This window comes from Lactuca serriola, chromosome 8, assembly GCF_051521515.1.
Source record: "Lactuca serriola cultivar US96UC23 chromosome 8, Lser_US96UC23_V15, whole genome shotgun sequence".
In the NCBI taxonomy this organism is placed as follows: Eukaryota; Viridiplantae; Streptophyta; class Magnoliopsida; order Asterales; family Asteraceae; genus Lactuca; species Lactuca serriola.
Window position 1 is genome coordinate 96,110,800 of NC_136415.1, and position 24,198 is coordinate 96,134,997.

Sequence of the window (24,198 nt, forward strand, 5' to 3'; positions counted from 1 at the left end):
GTCTGACTATTATTAAGCATTAATAACACTCAATATAACTCATAATAATAGCCCAAATAATTATTTTAAGGACCTAATAACATTCCTATAATTATTTGAAAGCTATATAAAAAAATTACGTAAGCGTAGCACACTTACAACGAATTTTATCGAAAACCGGAACTTTTTATCGGGACTCCGGGAGCTTCGGGGCTTCCCTCGGGAGCTAGGGGTTTTATCTAGGGCTTAGGGGGGTTTATAGCACTTAGAGAGAGAAAGTTTGTAGAGAGAGAAGTGAAAAATGGGTGAAGAATGAGGCTGCCCTTGCTGCCTTTTTATAGCCTGCGAGGCCTCGGTACGCTGGGCGTACCGAGGACCTACGTTGGGCGTACTCTCGCATCGTACAACACGTGTCGCTTCGCTGCTGGGTCATTGTGGCTCTTCTCGGAACCGCACAAGGGTCGGAACGCGGGGCGTAATGCCTTCGGACGCGGGGCGTATGCGAGGGGTGGCGTTTCGCAATCCGAAGCAACTTCTGAGACCATCATCGGACGGTTGTGGTACTGCCACGTCATTGATTTAGCAACAGACTTCACAATTTCATGCTTCAGCTTTAAAAATTCGTAACTTTCGCGTACGAGCTCCGTTTTCGACGTTCTTTATATCCACGCGAAGGTGGGAACGTACTCTACAACTTTCGTTTAGACTTCGTTGGCTAATTTTGACTCGATTTTAAATTTTATATTATTAACAGGCCGGGACAGGATTGGTCTGTTAAATCCTCATAACTTCTTCATCCGACGTCCGTTTTCGCCCATCTTTTTCTTGTTATGCTACTCTTAACGAGATCTTCGATTCTCGTTCAGGTCGTGTCGGCTAAAAACCGCTCGATTTAATATTCGAATTTCGGGTTGTATACTGCTTGTCCGAAACTTCGAAAAATCATAACTTCTTCATACGAAGTCAGATTTAGGCGTTCTTTTTATCATGTTCTTAGTTTAACATATTCTACGACTTTCGTTTAGATCGCTAAGGCTAAATCTTGATCTATCGTAAATTCACTATTTACGCTTCCCAGTGCCATGCCGATTCCGTCGCGAAACTTCGACGGGTCATAACTTCTTCGTTATAACTCGGATTTCGGCGTTCTTTATATGTACTTAAGATTATTTATTCTAAATAATCTTTTGTCGAAAAGTCGTTTTCGACCCCTATTGCCTCTAATTTGACTAGCCTGGATTTGCGGGCGTTACATAATCAACTATTATGAGCTTGATATGCATCACTTTTAGTTTATAGGAATGGGTTCGAGTTGATCCCCACAGTGATTCACGTATGTAATATGCAAGCAGGTTGTCCCATTGAACCTAGATCTTGGGTTCTCCAGTCAACTGGGTTGGGTTTGCTTTCTAATAACTTATTTGTTCACGGGTTTTAATCCCATTCCTCTTGACAACTTTGCAACTAATTCCCTGTTTAACCATTTGGTTAGTGGATCCACAATGTTATCCTTGGACCTTATGTAGTCGATTAAGATAACTCCAATTGAGAGTAGTTTTCGAATGGTATTGTGTCTTCAATGAATATTTCAAGATTTACCATTATATATAACACTTTGTGCCCATCCAATTGTTTATTGACTATCACAATGGATTGATTACAGAAATTAGTTTAGGCTATCTCGATATATCTTGCAGAAATTATTGCAACCATTCAACTTCTTCTCCACTTTTATCAAGTGCTATGAACTCAGATTCCACGGCGGATCTATCTATATCTGTTTATTTTAAAGATTTCCATGATATAGCTCCACATCCCAATGTGAATAAAAATCCAGTGGTTGACTTGGAATCTTTTATGCCAGATATCCAATTTGCATCACTATACCCTTCTATCACCTTAGGATATCTTGTATAGTGCAACCCAAAATTATGATTATACCTTAAGTATTGTAGAACTCTCTTAATACTCTTCCAATGTTCATCACTATGATTACTAGTATATCTACTTAGTATGCTTATCGCAAAAGCTAAGTTAGGTCTGGTACAACTCATAAGGTACATCAGACTACCAATAATTCTTACATATTCAAATTGTGTAACTCCTTTCACTTATGTTCCAAGTAATTCTTGAAATCAACCAAACTAAGGGGTAGCTTCTCAATCATGGAAGCAACAAAAAAGGTTCTTTAAACTCCATACCCTCGACATCAATTTCATGTAGAAGGACTTGTAGTTCTTGGACTTGGGACATAATTGTTTTCCCATCTACCATTTTATAGTTTAGAAACCGGGCTACCATAAACTTCTTGGTCTTAACATCTTTTGTTTTGTACTTTTTGTTCAATGAGTCCCATAGTTCTTTGGCTGTTTTTGTTACACAGTAAACATATACAATGGATCAATTAGACCATTTAGAACATAGCTCCTACACAAGAAATCAAATGTTTCCAAGCTTCAATAGCATTAAAAGTTTTCACATCTCCCTCTCCTTTAGGCATCCTCAGATCCTATCCAATTAAGAAACTAGCAAGATTTAATGTGGTAAGATAGAATAACATCTTTTGCTACCATCTTATAAAGTGCAACCCGAAAAACATTTTCATTTTCTACCCATGATTAATTGGCACAATCATGGTTGGAACTCGTTGAGAATTAGGAGCACTGTTAGGCTTAGGTTGTTGGGATCTTTTAGCAACAGTCATGCTTGGTTGAAAACAATAAAACATATACAGATTAGTGCACAATAACAACAACTAAAACTGTTAAGGGAGTGTATTTTTCCAGAAAACAAATTCTAAAAACTGTGAAAACAGTAACAAATTATAGATGCGGTAAACAAAAACTGATCACAAGTTAATTTATTCTAAACAGAAAAACATAAACTGTCTTAGAAAACGATTTCTGAAAACATATTCTGCGATTGTGAGAAAAAAAACTTTTTTGCGTTTTCTTTTTATGATAACTTTAAAATAAAATAGAAGTGATATTTTCTTTTCAATTGTTCGTTTCGCACAAACGATTTGTTTTAAGACTATCTGGAAAATATAATATGTAATTGCACGAAAGAATAAGATAAAACAATTGTTGCTGAGGCATGTGTTTAACACAGTCTCCTTAAAACAAATTTGCCTTATATGAGTGTTTCTTTCTTAGGATACAACAACGAAAAGCGAATCTTCAAGATTGCTCAGACCCTCACAAAGCCTGGAATATACCTTGGTTGCAGAAGTAGGAAGAAGAAGAAGAAGTAGAGTTGGAAGAGAGAAGTAAAGGATTTGTTCATTTGGTGTAACTCAATCAACATGTAACATCCCAAATTCAAGACCAAAAATTTCATTTTAATTAAGTTATTATATAAACCAACAATATAAAAACATTCATAATAATATCTCATGTCAATACCAAAGTGTCAATAATCAAATCATATTATCATAAAACCATATCAGAGTGTAATCCCAAAGATTTCATGTGCGGAAAACATAGTGTGATGTGTTGCGATCAAGCCAACTCCTTTCCTTTTAAAACAAAGTACCTGAAACCAAAACTGAAAACCGTAAGGACGAAAATTAGTGAGTTCCCCCATCATACCACATAGTGTGATGCGTTGGGCATATCTGGGTGCCCGACCAACCTTGTCAGGCATATCTGGGTGCCCGACCTACCCTGCTGAGTATACCGGGGTGCTCAACCTACCCCACTGTCTAGCATATCTGGGTGCCCGACTTACCCTCCAGTGTATCTCAACCAGTTACGGGGACTATTTCACCCATACCACTACCACATAACATAACATAACATAACATAAACATACTTTCTAGCATAGCTGGGTACTAGACTACCCCTTTGGCCCTATCGACCGGTAACCAGGGACTATTCCCCCTACTATCACTATCACATAACGTCATATCATGCTAGCACATAAAACATATCAGATAGTGGCTAACTAGAAAATTATCACAAATAAAATTATCTTAACAAACAACTCCTACTAGTGGGCTGACATTGTGGACTTAGACCCACTTCTACTGGAAGGTAACTCACCTCGCACCGCTGAAGTCCCGCATACGAAAACCCGAACTACTGGATGATAGCTTCTCGAACTGTCAATATCAAAATAATACCCAATTAATAATTGGGTTCCAATATACATCCATAAGTCCATGCTTGGGGTAAAAGACTACTTTACCCCATCTTAGTTTGATTCAAACTCAAGGCCCAATCCAAAGCCCCAAAAGTCAAACTTATAAATCAAGGCCCAACATATGGCCCAATTTTCCAAATTGGCCTCAAACCTTTACATGGTCTTATTCTAAGGCCCAATTATTTAGTCCAGTCCAAACATTTGGCATTTCTAATGGCCTAATATCTCATAATCATAAAGGCCCATTTATGGCCCAATTTTCTAAATTGGACCCAAACCTCACATATAGGGCTTACCCTAAAGCCCATCTACATATTCTAGTCTATATGATTATTTTTGGATGGCCCATCAATATCCCAATCACCAAATCCCAATAGAAGGTCCCAACTCAAAGCCCAAGTGAGATTAGGGTTTCACATAAAATGACAATTAGGGTTAAGTGTTTCTCACTTAACCCGTTAAGGACTTAATCCATTAATTTCCTCACTCTACTAGATAAGTCATATGGTGTGATTGGGTGTAATTCACAATTCCATTCCAATGGCCCAAATGTGGGTCCCGATAAGTCCAAGCCATTGATTCCAAAATTAGGGTTTTGTAAACCCTAATTAGGGTTTCCAACCCAATCTCAACCCAATAGACCCAAAAGATAAGTCCTTAGATCAATTAGGGTTTCTTAGGCCCATTAGGTTTTATTAGGATCATTAGGGTTTTAGTCCATTTGTCCAAGCATCCCAAACGAATCAAACACAGCAAACACACCGCCACCCAACACGGCGGCTAGTGGCGGCAGCCACCACCCTACGGTGGTGGTTTTGAGTTTCATTTTATTATTCTAGCTCCGGTTACAATATTACAATGAAAATACCAAATGGACACACACAATCACTCACTAAAATAAACATACACAACCACCCTTGCGGTGGCTGACGGTGGCAGCCACCACCTCACGGTAGTGGTGGTGGCTTCCTTGGGTTTCCGGCCAACAAACCCTCACACAACAAAACACATACACCTACACGACTCTGATTTGCTCAAAAGGTCCAGCCACCCACCTGGTGGATCACGGCAACGACAACGGCGGTCCTAGTATTGGTAGCAACCCTTGACGATCGATCCGAGTGGCGGCAGATGGTGGTCGTAGCACTGGTGAAATAGAGAAGAAGGTAGAAGAAGAAGAACACGATGGCAATGGGACGAAGGTGCTCCGATTCCCAACTTCTTCTTCTCGTCGGAATGACAACAGCGACAGCGGCAAGGCGGCATGGGCTGCGGTGGCGGATGAACGATGGAATAAGGGGAGGGGGGTGCGGCGCCGGAAGCTGAAGAGATGGGAGTGACGGCCGGAGGATATGGTGGCAACAGCAGCGGTGTAACACTGGAACAGAAACGGGGAAAGAATGGGTGGGGTTTGCTTCCTCTAACCACGACCGTAGCAGCGGCGACCGAGCTTGTCGTCGTCGTCGACAATGGAGGCGGTTGCAAGAGGGAGGCATAAGGGTGGCGGCTGGTGAAGGGTTCCTAGGGTTAGGGTTTAGAACCTTTAAATACCCGCTCCATTCTAACTGTTTGCCATAATGACAACAACAATCCCTCTTTTCCCTTTTTCTTTAAACTCAGTCCATATTTTACCTTTTTAACCCCAACATTAAAAATCCATTACAAATTAAGTCCTAAATTTACCCAACAAGCCGTTCCTCTACAAATTGTTTTCAAAAGAAGTCCTTATGTTACCAAAAGGCCCCTAGCTTCCAAAATCTTTTCAATTTAAGTCCCAATAGTTTACCAAGTAGTCCCCGCCTTCATAATTATTTACGAAACCAATCCGAAACTTACACTTTTAACCCCAACTTCTAAATTGTGCCAATTAACTCCTCGAATCCAACACCTTGCTATATAATTATTGATTTTAGGGTTACTATTCATTCATTAATTTACTTATTTATTTATTAAATAAATGGGGTTTTACACAACAAATGAGATGAAATATTTATAATGAAAAACATAACTAATGTGATTAATATGAAATCATAACTGTCACAATTAAATAAGACAATTAATCAAGAAACTAAAACTGAAATCTATAATTAATGGCTCTTCATTCGGGTTTGTAACTATTAAACGAAAAGAAAACAATTACAAAAATTTCCTTGAACTTTTCTAGTTGACCGGTGATGCATTCATATTTGCAATACGTGCGGTCGCACACAAATTCAGTGAACCCAAGCCAAACTAGTTTGCCTTTGCACCCCTCACGTGCACGGGAAAGAGAGAACCTTGGTTCTCTAAGTCTTACAAACTTAGCTAGACTTTGTAGTTATAAACTTATTTTCTTTTCATACTCCCACCAATGTGGGATGAGTTAAAAGTCACTTAGCCCACTTATTATTCTCTTTGAACTACCTTACTTTGATAAGTAATTTCTCGTTCATTTTTAATCCATTTTGGACGTGTGATATATCGAAATGAAGATATCATAGAGGAGAGCACGGATATATAATCATTCGTCTTTTGATTATATTTAGAGTTCGAAATTTGTGCTAAAAAATAGAGAAAACCCCATTTTTGGAAGTTAGTAAAACTAATTTTCCAACACTTCCTATCACCTTTTCCACCGAGTACATACCCATAAGAATGCACTATGCCTTTGACGAGATTTGTCGATGGCCTAATTCAAAATTCGACATAAGCCTCTTAGCTTTATCATTACTATGTTCATTGATCTTTATATCCATACATTTAAAAACATGCAAATGTTGCTTAAACATGAAAGTTACCAATCCATATTCTTTTTAATTCTTCCAGCAAGAGATTATGATCCTTCACTTTTAAAAAATATAACAAATGCAAACCGACGACCCAATTTAGAAAGCTTCCTAGAGATTTATAAGTTTTCAACATTCACATGTATTTCACTTAATCTTCACAAGTCCTTCACTTCCAACGTTTCTGAGAAATTACTCACACACACTATAAGTGATAATTGTTCAAGTTTCTTCAGATTAGGGTATATTCCATTTCCATTCTTTATTTCATACTCCTTACGACTACATCTGGGTTCTTTTCTCTTATTATTTCTTCACCGGTCATCATTGTCTGTTTTTGTCACCATCTGATTGCATGGAGTAAGGTAGACAATTCCATTTAGGAGGTTGAAGGTGGCGTCGTCCCAGAGACAACGACTCCAAAGGTTTTGAAATACCTAAAGTATAACTATAATTAAGTTTATTAATCTAAATATTTATTTTGTAGCCGAATCCTCTTGATGTTATTCTTAGTAACTTGTGTCTACATCAAGAATTGCATAAATAATTCAATCTTTGTTGACCCAAAGTGATACTAGGGTCAATATTGAGATGAACAACGATGAGACGATGATAATGGTACCCCATTAGTTTTATGTTTTATCTTATGTTTCATAGACGTTTTTGTGTAAGGAATAACTTTAACACATATTATGAATTGCATACTAGTTTATGCATATTATATATTATTTTCGTTTTTCTACATTTACTATGTATTGTTGTTTTTCTGCACTTATAGTAGCTATTTTCTGTATTTATTGTTTTAATATTAAAATATATAAGAATAGAGACGACATTAGACTATATGAGCGATACTATTAGAGGCAACAATATTGTGGGTGCAAAGTACAAAAGGAGCGAAAGCATTATGAGTGACACCATTAGCCTCGGTATGGTGGTAATTACAACGACACCAATAACGGCAATATGATCGATCACCCTTATTATATATATTATCAATTCGCATAACCTTTAGGAACAATACACTTCTTTTAATTCTTTTAATTCATATTTCTGCCACAATAATTTATGAAAGTTGACAATTTTAATCCCTATTCCGCTCCCACTCCTTCCAATCGGATGCAAGTGACATATCTTCCACTGCCTCGATTTCAATTGCCTTTAAACAAACAAAACACCATTTGCTTTCTATTTTCCAGTAACCTTCCATATGACTTCGGGGGTGTTTGACTAAGCTTATTTTTTATAAGCTCATTTTTTCTGACTTATTTTTCATGAGTTTGGCTTATTTTCTTAGTCATAATAAGCTCGCAAATTGAAAAATAAGTTAGAAAAAATGAGCTTATAAAAAATAAGTTTGGAAAATAAGCCATAAATAAGCATAGCCAAACAACCCTTCCTTACGCAGGTCGGGGGTACTGGCACCCCCACCGATGCTAGTAATGGTAAGATGAGATTGTGGTACAAGATTTGGAGCTAGAAGTAAGTTTCTGATTCGCTAATTAGCAAACACGCGCATCGGCGCTACTGTTGGCAGTGGTACGCCGACGTCGACTGCCAGTGGCACTGACTAGAGGATAGGAGGCGACTAAAGTTTGTTCACGAATCAGATAGTGCATAAATGAGGCGAAGAAGAAAGATAAAAGGATTCATCGTCAGATCCTCAACCTTCCATCAAAGACGGACTGTAAAGTTTCGACCACCGGTTGTACTCTCTTTCCTCGCAGCACACAATTGATCCTTGATTTTCCATCTGCCTCTCCTTCTTAATGAACCACCAGGTTTCTATTGATGTTTGATTTTCGTTATCAATTTATCACTATTTTTCATGCGCTTTTTGGGTGGTGTAAATTAATGAGGGCAACAAGAAAGATGGAACAACTCCCAAATATTTGTTTCTTTGTCGGTTCCTCTTTCTTCGGTATGTTATTGTTGTTTCCATTTTTTTCTAGGGTTTTTTCCGGTATCTATATGCAAGCACTAGAATTCGATTAGATTCTGTTTCTGCAACTGCGTCTATATTGCCTTCACTGTTCAATAGGAATTGTAGTTGATTACTTTTCTGTACTTTCTGAAAAGAATTGTGAGATTACATGTTTCTAAGAACATCTCCAACTCACTCATATTTTTCATTATTTCCCCCATTGCTTCCCTCATTCCTCTCCAAGCCTATCCCATTTATACATCCCTTTTGGGGGAAATGAATAGTATAACACTAAATATGGTGTTATACTATTCATTTTCCGCAAAATGAGGTTTAACTTTGAGTTGTCGATTTTAGTCCATATTTTTATATATTTATACATTTCTGGTTTTTTATCTACTAATTAAAATTTAAATGTAATATTTAATACTTATAATATTGTGTTATATATTAAATTATATTAATTAATTATATATATAAAGTTTGTTTTTGTTTATCAAATTCATATTAAAATTTAAAAAGATATTGAAGTTTTGAAACACGATAACGTATTTTACAAAAACTTATAATTAAGTGTTATAAATATAATCTTATTTATTTAATATTCCTGTAATGAAAAAAACATAGATTATATGTTTGTTAAAACCAAATTAATAGAATGGGTGTGCTTGACAATTTATATAAGTTAAAGGAATGGAATATACTTTTTGGATATAAAAATGGGGTAAAAAATGGAGTAGGGTTGGAGATGAAACACTATTTACCCCATTTTTTACTCCATTTTGGGGGAAAAAATGGAAGTGGGTTGGAGATGGTCTAATGCCATCATATGTGTTTGTTTTGTTTTCTCTATGTGACAATAAGAGAGCTGAAACCGATGATATTATCTCTGATACTCCTGTTAGACCTGAAACGTTTGCTGAAAGTTATTACTATCTTTCTTTACCCTTTGGAAATCACTTTTTTTTTTGAAATTTTTAGCTATAGAAATCTACAATGAAGCCATAAGAGACCTTCTAAGAACATAAAATATTCCACTTCGGGTGTTGGATGATCTACATGTAATTTCATGTTCATTAGCATATGTAGTTTATTAAAGTACACAAAATATTTGTTTATTTATTTTTCTTTATCTTAGAAAGGGACTATCTGTAGGAATAATATCCCGGTAATGTACAAAAACAAACAAAAAAAAAAAACTGAGGCATGTGTTTAACACATTGTCCTTAAAACAATTTCGTCCGCTACTGAGTGTTTGTTTCCCAGGATACAACAGTTTTAAGTGGTTCTTCTAGACCACCAGAACCCTCAATAGGTATGGATTATATCATCAATATAGCTAGAAAAAAAAGAAGATGAAGTGGGGAAGAAAAGAGTTTTCTTTTATTCTATTTGGGGTCTTCAAATGGTTGAAGAGTAGTGGTATTTATACTACACATTCTATAACCTCTTATTTAAACACCTCTATTAATCATAAAGATTGATGTGTGTTAATATGTAATTAAATTGTAATATTAATTACAATTTCAGTTACGCAAGAAAGAAATATTTGCAAGAAAGGCCCCTGAACTTTTCATTTCTTTCTCCCACCCATTAAACTCTTTTATTTATGTCTTCCAACATCCTTACTTGAAGGATTAATTTATCATTCATATTAAATCCATTTTGGACGTGTTAAAAAATGGGGAAACCCCATTTTTATAAATCGGTTAACACCAATTTTCTAACAATCCCCCACATGAGTGAAAATTGATCAAACATTTTCAAGCTACCTGGATAAAATCCAACAGTTTAATCATACATAGGATAGGTAGGTGTTACCCTTTGAACATTTCCTTAATATACATATTTATTTTACTAGCAGACCAGTAGACTTGATGTCCTTGAACTGTTCTGCCGTTTGTGTAAATAATCAATATGTGTCTCACATGATTCTCCCTGACCTAGTTAGGTTCTCATTGATGTGTTCGTTATGGTCATGGACACTTTCCTGGTTCTGTAAGAGCTCTTAGGAATGTGCCCATACAATTCCCTTTGAAGCGACCCCACTTCTCTCTCACATGGGTGACTCTATAATAATCATTAAAAGCTAATTCATGATGATTTCCATTTTATCATCCATGACTATAAGCTTAACCTGCATCACTGCTTGTTTTAGGAATGGGTTGGGGATAGCCCCATAGTGATTCAAAAATGTTATATGCAAGTAGGTTTTCCCATTGAACCTAGATCTTGGGATCTCCAGTCAACTAGGTTGGGTTTTCCTTCACAATACCTTATTAATCTATGAGTTTTAGTTCCATTCCTCATAACAACCTCTTATTCCAAACATTTTGTTAGCGAATCTGCAATGTAGTCATTAAAGACAATTCATCTTGAGAGTCGTTGTTGAATGGTGTTGTGTGTTTAAAAATATGTCTACACACCATTATTTATATCATCATGTACATATATAGGAGTTATTGGCTCATCATGGGATATCTCCCAAGAACTTACAAATCCCTTTAGTTCATTGTCCAGTCTTGGATACACGTCTAAATTTAATCTCCTATATTTTTCAACAAATGTTGACAATTATCAATATGGTTCTTACTATACCATAGTTACCACTAATGAATATGCATAATTGTGTCAACATAATACAATAAGCATTATACTATGTGTATTTGTGAATTCACAATAACATTGGCCAGATGTGATTATGAATATTTCATTCATGAGTTTCCTTGCAAATATTGTATTTTCCCATGCAATTTCTTGCTTTAACCATCTACATGTAAAATTATTTAGGCATCTTATCTCAAGGATCATATTATGTCATAAAATAGAAAAGAACTTTAAAGTGCCATTTATATAGATCTATTTCATCACATCCATTGATGTTGAATGGCACAGTTGAACTTTTGATACCCGTTGTTCCAAAGCTTTCTTTAATCATATAATGACTTTACTACGCACACATTTTGTTGATTTCCCTTCGGGTAATATAACTGCTTGACAGTTCCATGTAGATTTATACTTCTAAAAATATCTTTAGAAGTTTTAGTTTCATATCAGAATGACATAATTACAAATTTCAAGAAGTTACAACCACATATAATTATAAGAGCATACAAATGAAATTAATCAAGACATTCTTATGTTTGTAATCCAAACATATATGTCATAAGCTCTAATTTCCCATTTGGAAACCCACTAAACTGCAATGATTTCTCAAACTCAATAGTTCAAACGGTAAACCATTATTAGTTTTTACAACTTAATCCAATATGATCTTCTAAGAAACAATCATATGATTCCAAATTTATAATACTTATATTTCCACTCATATTCATTTCAAACTTTGTGTTGAATGTCTTAATATTCATCAAAACCTTTATCTTATTTTGATGAATTCCAACCAATATTATTGGATTTAATGGAAATAGCTTCTTGGAGTGTAGAAGTATTATTTTATTCTAAATTTCCAAATTAGAAATCAGTGCATATTTCTATTGAAATCATATACCATTAAGTTCTAACCGATTCTTATATTATTTGGATCTATCTACTTTCATTTTACTCTTGAAAATCCATTTATAGTCTAGTGGTTTACATAGTAGAGGTTCAAGTTGTTAAAACAACTTCCCCCACATTAAAGTGGTTAATCAAACTTGTCAAGATAGAATCCATTTCACTTTTAATTGCCTTTTTCATTGAGGTATTTCATAGGAAGTGAATTCCTTTTAAAAGTTTGAGGTTCTCTTTCAACCATATACGTGCAAAAATCATCTCCAAATGATTTATCTCTTGTACCCTTTTACTCCATCATGATCTATTTCTTCCTTCTTTTTCATGATAAGGTTCTTTATGTCCAATTGCTTTGGAGCACTTGTATTTTATTTATCAAGACATGGAAACATATTTTCAAAGTATGATGCATTTATTGGTTCCATTATTCTGCCTTTATGAATATCCTATTAGAGTCATGAACAAGAAAACAATAAGCACAATTGTTTTGTGCATTACCAATAAAAATGCAACCAACATTCTAGTGCCAAATTTTATAACCTTGGGGCTAGGCATAACAACCTTTGCAAGACATCCCCACACTCAAATGTATTTGTAAGATGGTTTTCTACCCAACCATAACTTGTATGGTGTTTTATTCGTTTTCTTTTGGGGTACCTTATTTAAAAGGTAATTAGTTGTTAAAACAACTTCCCCCACATTAAGGGTGGCAACCCAAAACTTAACAACATGGCATTAATCATTTCATTTAAGGTACAACTTTTTCCTTTTCCGTGACGCCATTTCGTTTTGGCGAATAATATGCAATCAACTCATGTCTTATACTATGATTTGAAAAGATTATTCAAACGGTGATACATATTCACCTCCACAATCATTGCTTATTACTTTAATACTTCCATTGAGTTAATTCTTAACTTCACTTTTATACACAAAAACTTGTCTATCATTTCATATTTACTTATAAGTAAATTAACACAACAAAGTTTAGTGCAATCATCAATAAAGTGATTAAGTATGTATTTCCGCCTTTTAATGGATTCAACTTCATGTAAAACACATACATACACACATATGTGTGAATTAATCTAAGTGGTTTTGCTGTCCTTGCAATGGATGTGAATGATTCTCGTGTTAACTTTGATTCATCACATGTGTTTCATTTATATTTTGATTCTATATGAATGTAAGGGATGTGTTCAAGTTTGATTAACCACTTTAATGTGTCAAAAATAACATGTCTAATTCTAACATGTCACAAATTAGAAGAATCAAACCAATAAGTGGAATGGTTATTCATGTCACTGATATTAGGCTTATTAGTCATTACATAGAATTTAATCATTCCACCATCCGAGTAACATTTGCCTATAAACATGCCCTTTATGTTTAAATAGAAACTTATTTGACTCAAAACCCAATCAAAACCATGCTTATCCAAAGACCCAATTTTTCTTAATCTTTGGAACACACAACACATCCTTAAGTGTTAGCTCTTTTCTAGTTGATACCATTTCTAGAATATATTAAAAACCAAACTTAGGTTTTAGAATCATAATTTCAAGAATAATTTTCTACCTCAACTTGGACAAAAAATAGTAGATTTGCATAACTTTATAGTTCTTGAAACACTCCCTATTTGAACACACATGCTGGGTAGCACCCATATCAATCCATCACTTAATGGAGTTAGCATCCATAGAGTTTACTTCGAAAGTCGTTCTACTTTGGATGCTCACATTTCTGAAATCATTTATACCCTAAATATAAATGTTTAAAATTCTAATTTCCAGAAAATATGTTTTCCGCTTGCTTGGATAAAACTCAACATAATTAAAAATCTATATTAGAACAATTATGAAACTTGATTTCTAATGCAAAAATTCTAAAATTTGATTTCTCATGCAGAAAACTGATGCATAAATTATGATATCAGAAAATCTGATGTTTTCTTAAAAAAAAACTATTTAAAATGTAATGTTTTTAACTAAAACCAAGCTTTTTTGTGATTTCCAAAGTTGTTTTACATAAAATTGAAGTCGTTTTTGACTAAACAAAGCCTTTTTGTTTTTCACAAAATAATGCAGTCTATTCAAGACTGCTTTAGCCCTACTTAAACCTTTCAAAAATGAAATAAAAGTTCATAATTCAGTAGCCCTATCTCTTAGCTTTTCAGGGACTACTTTCACAAGTTCATACGATTTTTCTACAATTTGTTATGAATTTTACAAAACTATGTATCATAGCTGCTAAAAAACTAACCAGTCAGTGAAAATCATATTTTTCACCATAGTTAGAGTCGTTTCAAGCTTTTGGCCAAAATTAATGAAATGAAGTAGACTCATATACAAAACTTTGAGATTTGGTTTCAACAAAAATTGAGCATCCATGAAAAGGCTACGATTTTTCAAAGATTGGGACAAATTAGAGCATTTCACAGGAACTCGTAAATTGTGTTTTTGAGTTTAGCTAGCTTCTTAACCCATTAGGTACTTAAGGAAATCAGTATCGAAGCTGGAAAATTCGATACTTAATAAAAAACATGTCTTAATGAATTAATGACCAAGATGCTTCAAAATCACAAAACAATCCATTTTTTCTTATGAAAATCGTACAATATCAAAATAATGTAAGTAAAATTGTTTCTGATTTCTAGTTCGATTCGTACAAACAAATTTGTTTTAATATTATAGGAATAATATCCTGGTAATGTATGGAAACAAAAAAAAAAAAACTGAGGCATGTGTTTAACACATTGTCCTTAAAACAATTTCGTCCGCTACTAGTTGTTTGTTTCCCATGATACAACAGTTTGAAGTGGTTCTTCTAGACCACCCGAATCCTCAATAGGTCTGGATTATATCCTCAATATAGCTAGAAAAAAGAAGATGATGAAGTGGGGAAGAAAAGAGTTTTCTTTTATTCTAATTGGGGCCTTCAAATGGTTGTAGAGTAGTGATATTTATACTACACATTCTATAACCTCTCATTTAAACACCTCTATTAATCATAAAGATTAATATGTGTTAATATGTAATTAATTTGTAATATTAATTACAATTTCAGTTACGAAAAAAATAAATATTTGCAAGAAAGGTCCCTGAACTTTTCTTTTCTTTCTCCTACCTATTAAACTTTATTTATATCTTCCAACACCCTTACTTGAAGGATTAATTTCTCATTCATATTAAATCCATTTTGGATATGTTAAAAAATTGGGGAAAACCCATTTTTATAAATTTGTTAACACCAATTTCCCAACACTATCATAGAGAGGTTTACATAAGAAACTTTAAGGGATTAGATCCATCTTAAGCAATTAGTATCTATTTGAAAGGTACCCTCCATTTTATGACAAATTTCATCTTTATTTGACTATGTTAGTTTAATCTTATTTTATGATTAAAAAACAATAAATTTTTAATTAGAATAAAGAGAAAGGATAATGCTTTGCTTTATATAAGAACATTTTATGGGTTTGTTGAGTTTCGATTGAATCTTATTTTCTTGATTATTTGGGTGTGAAATAATCATTCTTTACTAATTAGTCCATGTTGTTTTTTGCAGCTCAAAGAAAAGTGGGTGAACCATCCCTCAATGAAACAAGTTCAAGATCTCACATAATCCTTAGGCTGGTATGCTATTCCTATATATAAAAACGTATCATCAATATATGTATACTTATATATTCACACACACACACACTCATACATAGTATATATGTTTTATGAACATTACATATGATTATTTTGTATTTTCAGATGATTGAGAGTTCAACTCATGAGTTCATAAGGAAGGATAAGTAATCAAAACTAGTAGCCATTATGGTATGGAAACTATGCTTATTGTTTAGATCATAAAACTTATAATAGGAGAACTTTTAATAAAAAAATGGCATAAAGAAACACAATATATGAGTAGTTTTGTATAGGAAAATTATCATTTTCAGAACTTAGTTGATCTTTCTAGAAGTGAAAGGCCAGAGCTCATGCATTCTCTGTTGTGCAAAGGTTGAAAGAAGGTTGTCATATAAATCGTAGCTTATTGACACTATCTATAGTGATAAGGAAGCTAAGGTTTGCTTATTCCATTAAAGTCAAAATCCATGAAAGCATGAAGAGTATATTTCTTGAGCTTTGCAATATATATTAGCAAAAGCATTCCAAAATTTTTATCTAACAACATATCTAATTTTAGTGCAATGAAACTAGAAAGATCTTAAATAATTATTCAAGTAATGAACAACTGTGTAGTGTGTATGTTACAAAAACATTTTATATAGATATGGTGTTGTTAAAATCTTTATTTTGATCTATGGTTAAATGCATTTAATAAGTAATTTCATTTATTTGTTTGTTGTAGCACCCTACTTTCATTTAATTGTATTACAACATTATCTTTTGAAAAAAATATACCCCGTTATAGCATTGTCATCCAAATGCAAAGCAATTTCTATTGTTGTAATTAAGTAAAAAATTTCAAAGTACAATGCTATAATTAGGGTAGAATACAAAGCAATTTCTACTGCTATAATTGAGTAAATATTTTAATGTACAACGATTTAACTGGGGTAGATTTTTCAAAGTATACTGTTTTAATAACGAAAAAGTGGAAGTATAGGCTTTAGTTCATGGGTAATTAAATTAAAATAACATCATACATTCACATTTTGCGATAAATATAAAATTTTGAAATTTAATTTTTAAGAATTTTACCCATCTGGTATTGACTAGTGAAAGAGTTCTCAAAAAATTTCAAGTGTCACAAGTAATTACTTTTTACTTTTTCATATTTGGTTGAGTTGCCTTATGATAGTTATGTTACATTGATATATTGCTACTACTTTGTTGAAGATGCTGCTCACATATAGGCCAAAGGACAAAGCTACAAAAAAGGTTTGTTTAGTTTTTGATTAAGTAAATGATGAATGATAAGTATTATTTGTGTAGTTTAATGGGATTTAGTTTGTTGAAATTTAGGTGAACTTCAATGAAAAGTATGATGAGTATAGGAAGAATTGGAGTTGTAGAGTAATGGGTTCCAAATCTGAAGCCAAAAAAAGGGCAAACGAAAAAGTTTTTGCCAAAGAGGCTGCTTTCAATTAGAATCGGAGGAATTACATTACATCCACTTGACTTGAAGTTGCAACCAAAGTGGAAGAGAAAAACCTAACACCTTCCTTCCTTAGAGAAAGACGATCTGCGTTTGCAAGTCCAGAACTTAGGGCTTCACTGAGTGGAAACTCACAATATGCAGCTACTAGAAATACTGCATATGGTGCACCTTTTCGTGCAATCACTGTTACCCAACCACAAAGGTAAATATGTTTCCCATTAATTTTTTTATTTCTATCTCATATAAATTTGTAACTGTGTACAGTATATAAACGAACATGTCTCTTGGTTTCAAAAAAGGATTTGTTGAGATGCGGCTGATCATATTTCAAAAGAAATGAATGACTTGAATGTGAGATAACAATAGTCAGTGACTTAAGAAAGATAATAATACATAAAAAAAAGACCGACTCCATTGCGTAGCATGAGTTTTTTTTTCTAGTTATCCTTGAATGTTGTAGTGTGCTAGTGGGCTCAACTAAACAATTTCCTTGATAGATAAGTAAAATCTACGTTCTTAATTTATTGCATGCAACATGCAGTTAAAATTTTGTGTTTTAATTTGAAAACAAAAGATTGAATATTTAGTTGATTTTATTATTCATATATATATATATATATATATATATATATATATATATATATATATATATATATATATATATATATATATATATATATATATATATGAGTTATTGTGAGAAGTTAAAGGTTTGAGAGAATTACGTGTCCATAGTCATATAACTACAACTAATCATATCTACGTCTACAGTCCAAATATATGCATGCATGCATATTTAGATTTGCATATATGCATATTTAAAAAAAATCGTTAATTGTTTTTTAGCATTGATCCCACTTAGACACCAAATTTAGTTAATATTGATGGTTTTAGTTTTGAAAATGATCATCAGATTACGAATTCTCAAGTTCTTACAAATATTTAAGTTTTTAAAAGAATTTCGCCTCTCTCTTTCTCTTTCTCTTTCTCTCTCTCTCTCTCTCTCTCTCTCTCTCTCTCTCTATATATATATATATATATATATATATATATATATATATATATATATATATATATGTATGTATATGTATATGTATACACACACAAACACAAACGGCGAATCCCCACACGTTGTACAAAAATAAAATTATAAGGTAAAAATAATAAAAGATATATTTTTTTAAATATCGAAGTCAATATCCTTGACAGATAGCAGTTTTTATATACTAAATTAAAATGGTGGTGTAAAATATTGTTGTTATCTTGAAATATTTGATCAAAAATTGTTATATCATTAATCATATATGTCATTAAATTGATAATTTTAAAGATCAGATTAGTTTCGAAGTGTACACTATATATGTTGAAAAATGTATATCGTAATAACCATTGATGCCCCAAAACCAATTTCTTATATATATGTATGCTATTTGTGATATAATCTTGCTTATACTACTAAGAATATAATTACAATATTTTTAAATAAGAGTAACACAAAAAGACAATAGTAAATGCTTTTTAATTTAATGAATATGAGAGGTAATTTAGGTTTAAAAATAACTAATATATATATATATATATATATATATATATATATATATATATATATATATATATATATATATATATGAATAAAAAAAATACAGGTACATTTTATTATTTTAAATAATACAAAATGTTGTTTTGGTTTCTAATGAATATTTTTAAGATAATAAATTATCTTTAGTTCTTTACTTACATTAATTCAATGGATCTGTGCAATTTTGAATAAAAAACTCTTTAAAGGATGCATGCATGTTTTTTATGATAAAATCTTACTTATAATATACTATTAATATAAGTACAATACGCATAAATGAGAGGAATATGATAAGCTATTAGTAAACTTTATTAATTTAAAAATTATAAATGTTAATTTAGGTTTCAAAAATAGTTATCAAATATGTATAAATAAGAAGAATACAAAACGTTATTAATAAATGTTATTGAATTAAATAATATGAAATGTCATTTCGGTTTTTAGTTTCAAATGAATATCGTTTGAAACAATAAATTATCTGCAACAATATGAATTTGGACACTCTCTTTTATAATATGTTATATATATAATAGCAAAGTTACAAAGGTTTAAACTGTACAAAAAATAAAATAAAAATCAAAGTACGTTTTAAAAAAAATTATGTATGACTCAGTGGTGGTTCAATGATTTTGGAATCAAAATTAAATCAACATAGTTTAAGTATTATAGCCATGAAAAATATGTATTATAGTACTATAATATAAAAATAATAATAATAATTGGTTTAATAATAAAAAAATAGGTTCTGATAGTTGTTCACATAATTATTTATCCTTCCAATGAGTTCCGCCAACAATTAACAAAATGTTATATCAATAAAAATGGAAAATGATTCCTTTAAGAGTGACCAACATTTTGATAAAAAAGGGATGAAAAAAAATTCATGATAAGATCTACAAAGAAATATACAAAGACACACACACATATATATATATATATATATATATATATATATATATATATATATATATATATATATATATATATAAAATGGAAAATACAATGAAAATAAGCTTGTTTAGTGGAGAAGAAAGAAACAAACAGAAAACAGAAAACAGAAAGATAATATTTTTTGAAGGGTAAAAAGATAATATTAAATTGTATACACCTCTTGATTCCAACTTCATCATACTTTTCATCTTGGAACATAATTATCTCATTTACTATATAATATCATATGCAACATAAGATACCCATGTATAAGATTTCTCTCAAAAACAAAAAAATGAATAACACAAGTGCAAACGTATGTACAACATGATTACTTTCACAGACCGAAAGGCAAGAACGACGTCCCGACGCATGTTTAAAAACACATACTTTTGGTGCTAAGAAATAAAAATCAAAGATCACTTGTTAGGTGTTACTTTGACGACATCAACTAATGTGGCATCAGGCTTCTGGCTTCTTGTGAGCATACAAGGTGAAATATGCGAGGGTGGCGACAACCACAACACCACCTAACATCATCCTGACGGGTGTTTTTGGTGGTCCTTTTGTAGTCTGGTGGAGAAGTTGGCCCTTTGCCATTGACTCCGCCGGCGATGGTTGCAGATTATCCAATTGCTTCACCACTTTCATCGTCATCTTTCCTTTTCTCACCATTTTTCGGTTTTTGATTCTTTGTTTGGTGCAACAATTAAGGGATTAGGTGTTGTGTAAGGGTAAGGAAACATATGAAGGGGAGAGGTTAGTGGATCATTTGATAAGTGGAAGAAAATGACTGATTTATAAAATTCTAGGATACAAATGAGTTAGTTTAGCACTTACTTTTTATGGAAAGAAAAGTAGATGTTCATTTAAATGAAAATCCCGTATTGATAAATTAGTGCTTATGGAATTGTATGGAAATAGAAAGTGAAATCCTTATATATATATATATATATATATATATATATATATATATATATATATATATATATATATATATATATATATATATATATATATATATATATATTATACTACGAATCCATGATTGTAACTAAGTGGCACAAACTCAGGAGACACTTTGGATCGATTCGAAAATTACTCCAAGTCGACTTGTTTCAAGTCGAGTACTTAGTACATTATTGAGACTAGCTCGATCTAGTATTGGAATAGTTGGTTTGTGAAACTTGCAAACTTAATCCAGGCTAGTTATATTTATATTTTTATTGTTTTTTTTTCCTATTCATATTTACATATATAATCGATTCGAGCTATGCTCGTGAGCTTAATCGTATTCCATTCAACTTAATGTAATTTTATTTTTTTAGTACATAATTCAGTAGAAATCGAAAGTGTCGATTACATTATCAAGTTTGAGGCCAAGCTTGAAAAATTCGGCTCGATCGAGCTAGAGTCAAATTTCAAGCCCGAGCTTGGTAGACATGCGAACTTAAGTGAAGGAATTTGTTATGTTTCGAAGGGTATCGATAAACATGTTTAAACCTTGTTGTGGAAAGGCTGAAGGAGATGTTTGGGATCCTACTCACATAACTTTAATAAAGAAATAATAACTGTCATTCTATTAAACTTCTAAGACGATTATCAGAGTTTCATAAGAGGGAAACTAGTTTTAAAACATAAGTAGAAACAAATACTCCAGGTTCATAATAAAAACTTTATAAATGAAAATTGTAAAACTAAGAGAATGTCATTTGCAGTAACTCCAGTCTCTTGCCCCTATATACACCAGATGATCTTGTAAAATGTTAAATAACAACGGGTAAGCTTGAAGCTTAGTGAGCATACACATTACTCACCCATTAAAGAAATTACTTACCCACACATAACACTTATAGAACACACACGTTTGTCGCACATATTGCTGGTACCAACCACCTTTGTTCCCCCATTCTTGGAACCCCTTACTCCCTAATCATGAAAATAAGAGATAAGAACATAACTTGTACCCTAGTTGAGGACAAATTACATTCTATATACCTTGTCCACTCTACCAGATTAGGGTATCCATGAACAATAACACATAAACAAGTAACTCACCTAAACACGTGATGACTGAAGAACACTACTGTTGTGGGGTAGAAAAACTCCCACCTCTCTAAGAACCTTCATAATATTGAACAATCACCTATAAGATGTGCTTCAATATTATACTTCATAATACTTATATATACTTTACATTAAAAAGTCCTTTGTTTGGGGTCTAATTTACCACCCCTAGACCCATTCTTTATGTATTATTATTTCATATTATTATTGTTTATTCTGTTTCCTTTCAAAGGATATAAGGAACTCAATCTAATGTTTTTTGATTGATTTTATACACATTTTACAAGTTAACACCTCAAAGCTATCAACTTCTGAAGCACTTGTAAAGATTATAACATATGTCCTTTCCAGAAAACTAGGTTTCATAACATTTTGACAATCTGATGATTATTTATAAATTTTGAAAGAAGGATTAAGATTGCAGCAAAATGACAACACTGTTGTGACATCGCCGAACAAAACAAAGTGAATGACCCTTTCCAGGTCTGAAACCACCTAGTAAATTCAAAGACAAAAGGTAGTAGAAAATCATACATTTCCAATGATATAGACCACACCTACAAATGATTCCTAGGAAGTCTTCTACGAATTTTATGTTGGGGGATATTGTATTAGGGTGATGATGGAAAACCAGATTCCTTATAGATCGTGTATGTTCACTTCCCGAACTGATATTATGTCTGGGTTACAGGAAATCCAGTCTAGGATAATCTAAAAGGACTCTTGTGTATCCAGGAACAGAAGTACAATCCAAATGACTAGAGAATTCTGAGAATTCGTTTAGAATAAGAAGATTAGGGTTCTAACTACGACTCAAAAAAGGAGCCATATATATGTATAACAGATTAGGGTTTAATCTTCTAAATTAGTTAGAAAAATCTCAAAATTAATGGCATAATCATTGGCTTCCAAAACTAACAAAATTTGTCAATCTTACCATAATCACCCATTATAATTCAGATTTTCCATAATGACACTAATTCAAATTTCCAAAGACCTTTTGGGGTGCTGCCCCAAACCCCACGGGGAACCAATGCCAGGGGCTCTGCCTGTTGGACCCCCTAGGGGCACTGCCCCTGGGACCCTGCAAGTGAGCGCGACCCCCTTGATCCCTACATTTCTATCATATTGACTTATAATTTGATGTTATATATGCATGCACTCTGCATTCACCAAACATATAATATAGAGTATAAAAAATAAGCCTATTAGCTCACATATCAGTTTTAATTACACAAAATGCCAAGTGACACTAAAATCACCAATATTTTAGAAGTGGTGGTGACCATGAATAACACACACACACACACACACACACCTGATTTAAACATGTAACATCCCAAAAATAAAAATAAAATTTTCATTTTTCAAACCAACCAAAAGCCATAAATGTTTACAAAACACAGTTTCCAAAGTGTCAAAATAAAAAATCAGAGTATCGCAAGATCAAATCTCATAAAATTTGAAGGATGTGCACGATCAAGCCTTCACCTTGCCTTAATCATCAAAAATGTACCTGAAAACATAACACTTAACTTGTAAGCCAAAGCTTAGTAAATTCCCCCAAAGTACCACACTGATGTGCATAAATATATCTATCGGTTTTAAATTGATAACCTAACAAACGTTTGCTAACCACACACTTATTAACAATGTACCTAGTTAGATTATAGTATAGCTCAGGTAAGTTGGGTGTCGAACACCAGGGACCAAATCAATCCTGAATTCAACATGACTCTAAGGAGGCACACCAGGTAATTCCTCTAGAAATACATCTGGGAACTCTCTGACTATGGGCACATCCGAAACCGAAACCTCCTTCCCAACCTGAGTGTCAACCACATATGTGAGGTAACCTATACACCCATGTTACAGATACTGCCAAGCCCTGACAGTAGAACAAAAGGCTGATCCAACTCTAGTTACCTTTCCATAAATAATTAGTTCTCCCTCACTTAGGGTTCGAACTACCACCCGCTGACTCTCAAAGTCAATCATCGCACCGAACCTGCTCAACCAGTCCATCCTTACAATCATGCACACATCCCTATAGGGATAAGGATCAGATCAATCAGGTAAGACAACTTAAATATCTCCAAGGTACAATCCCTAAAAAAGCTCCATGTAGAAACACCGTGTTCATTGGTGATGGAAACCCACAACAAACACTCCAACTCTCCAAGAGT